This window comes from Capsicum annuum, chromosome 10, assembly GCF_002878395.1.
Source record: "Capsicum annuum cultivar UCD-10X-F1 chromosome 10, UCD10Xv1.1, whole genome shotgun sequence".
In the NCBI taxonomy this organism is placed as follows: Eukaryota; Viridiplantae; Streptophyta; class Magnoliopsida; order Solanales; family Solanaceae; genus Capsicum; species Capsicum annuum.
In genome coordinates this window covers 177,392,622-177,396,081 of record NC_061120.1, presented here as the reverse complement: position 1 = coordinate 177,396,081, position 3,460 = coordinate 177,392,622, and positions in this window count along the sequence as shown.

The following is a 3,460-nucleotide window of genomic DNA, read 5'->3' as shown; positions in this document are numbered from 1 at the left end:
CAAACTTGAACCCACAATATTTAACTTTCGAAATCACTATAAAATCTCGTAACATCATATTAAATAATTAACTTATCACAAAAAATGAAAACACATAAATTAATATGAGCATCTATTTTTTAAATACAAATTATATAAAAGTAATAACAAAAGTTAGCATTTAAAAAGAATCAACTTAACTTCTCAATTAAAGGTTAATTTATTTTTCATTTACGTATATAAATTTATTTTTATCAGAAATCAAACGAACAGAAAAATATTACTTACTTGTATAGTGAAAATAAATTAATCTGTAATAGCACCATCAATCATTTGTAAATAAAAAATAAAAATTTTAAATTTCTAAAAAATAAAGAATATGAAGAATGTAATAAATAAATTCATGAATAAAATTAATGATCATTAACATAGAAGAAGAAGGAAGGTTAATATTATATATCATTGTAGGAATATATATAGAGATGTTAAGAAGTTAGAAATCAATTCCAACTCAAAGTTTGTTTGAATTCAAATTTCATAAGAAGATCAGTACACTAATTGGGATATTAATTTGGATAAATATAAATATAAAAAAGAGGAACAAAAACTTCTAGTTGTTAATAAAGAGAAAAATATGCTATAAAAAAAGGAACCAATCAAACAACTTATTTTCAATTTAAATTTTAAAATAATTTTTATTAGTGAAATATTGGAGGTAAGGGATTATTAACAATAACAATAATGATATTGTTACTACTACCACAATTAATACTTCTACCATACGTAATGCGACTGCTATTCTTTTTTTTTTTTTTTAACTTTTTTTTTTTAATTATTACTATTTTTTTACTATCTTTACTAACACCATGTATGTACTACTATTACTTTTACTATTATTTGTTTATAGATTATTATGAAATAGTTAGAATTCTAATTTTAAATTTCAATAATATTTCAAATTGGTTAAGCTGATTTTTAATTTTCTAATTATTTAGAATTTGCCTTTTTTAAAATCATAATCATATAATTAAAATTAGAGTAGGTAATTCTATTAAGTATTAAATCACATGTATTCAAATATTTGATGTAACATTTAAATTTTAAAATGGATAAGTTTGAAATATTAAATGTCTATTAGGACTCTTCACATATGAATTTCTACTTTTAAGATAATGATTTATATATTTTTTTTTAAATAAGGATGATGTATTTTAAATTTAAATATTTAATCTTTCAATTCAAAAATTTTATTACTATATCTTTTAACGTTATCTTAAAAATTGCCACGTGGCTATTTTAATAGCTTGACACGTGGCATCTTGTCTTGATTTTGTTTTGCTTTTATATATACTAGTATACATACCCGAGCGATGTGCGAAATTAAAATATATTAATAGTTTGAACATATAACATCATTTTGGTTTAATTAAATTATAATTGTATCTTACTTTTTAATGAAGTGTATTTAATAATATACACTTAATAAAATATTAATACATATGCACAATCATCAAATAACATTTTGATAAAATTAAATATTATAATTATATCATTTTTTATACCACCATTTCAAAATATATCATGGTTCTAGCTATTCACAATTTCATTGCCAGTTTCTTCTCACTTTATTTGAATTGAATTACATCCACCTTGGAATGAAGTTCATTTTGTTGAAAATAAATAAGGATGTGTCAAATTTAAGAAAATATGTGTAATCATATGACATGGGTACTCGCTGTAAAATAATGCTTTAATACTTTGAATTTAAATTGTTCAAGTTTTAGTCATCTTTAAATTCACTGCTATAATTGATTTATAATTATTGTCATATTTACTGGACGTTCTATTTCATCTATCTGGATTACAGTCTCCTAAAATTCACACAATTTTTTTTTAAATCTCATAATAGTGCTCTGACACATATTATACATATTGTATTCACATTTTAAGTCGTCTGTCTTCTGTATTTAAATGTCTATGTTTAGATAGGTCTTATACTTTTTATTTTATATTAACTCTTTCTTTGTGTTCTTTTATTTACAGCTACTCCATTACCCGCTACTTAATATTGTGAAATTAAAATATAACTTTAATTTAATTATTACTTGATTTGATATTCTTATCTATTAATCTCTTTTAATATAAAATTCATAAATATAAATTATTCATACACCTAAAGTTAGTCATCTTTAAAATATTATTCTATTGATTGAGATTATTTCATTAATTATATTTAACAATAATGTTTTGAAGTATCATTTACTCATGTTATTTTCTAAATAACTGAAATTATAAATAATGTTAAATTATCACCCCAAGTTAGTTAGGGGTTTGGGCCACAAGTGACAAAAGAGTTTTAAAATGAGGTGTAGGTGACACGAGTCTTAATTATTAGGTGGAGGTGACAATTACTTTATTATGGATAAGGAAGTTTGAAAATAACCCACAAGACTTTAAATTTACACTTTGATCCAAATGTTAGTTAATATATAACGGGGAACGAAGGAACAAAAGATGTCTTTTTCTCTCTTCTCATCCATTGTTATTTTCTCTCTCTTCGCAATATTTGTTATTCATTGTTGCTGCTGCTTTATTCATCATCTTCTGATTCATTATCATTATCTTATACTTCATTATCATCTTCATATTCTTCTTGTTGACCATTGTTCTTGTTGTTGCTGTTACCCCAACTGCTGCTCTTTGACCAAATTCTTATGTCAAATTTTATTTCGTAAATCACTTTCAACTTTGGAATTAACTTGAGGGGAGACTTTGGTAAGTCAGATTATGCTTTTTAGTTGAATTTGGATAACTGCTAGTGTGTTGTTTTTTCAACGATAGCTTGCACGGGAACATGAATGCAATACAAGAGCAATCTGTTTAAACAGATCCACTATCTGCTACAACAGATAAATGTTCTATTGTAACAGTAGACTCATGTTGGATGGATTCATGTTTAAGGGTTTTAGGTGCCCGTAATATGAATCGAATAGATGGGTATTCTGTTGCACCAGATTAGTAATCTGTTTCAACAGATAAATAATTTGTTTCATCAGATTACTAATATGTTTCGAACAACAAAATTCAAAGACAGCTCCTGTCACACACAAAAACTAAACTAACAGATAACTCATATGTTCTTGCTATTGATACTGGAGTCAAATTATTCCTTAATTGTAGACATGTCATTCGCTAAGAAATAGAAATAGACAACACGAAAATTAAATAAGAAATAAAAAGTTGTGCATCAAACATAATTTTTTATAAAGCAAACAAAAAAAACACATAGATAACAGAAAAAAAAACTTAATTATTATTATCATTATTATTATTTGTATGGCCAGACGACCAATCTTCAAAGGGCAACAGCAGCGCCCTTCGGAGACTGCGGATCTCCTGCAGCATCCTTACTCTGACGGCAGCCAACTCCCAATGCAGGTCATGAACCTTTTTTTGCAGTTCTCTCATGGCGTCTCGTAAA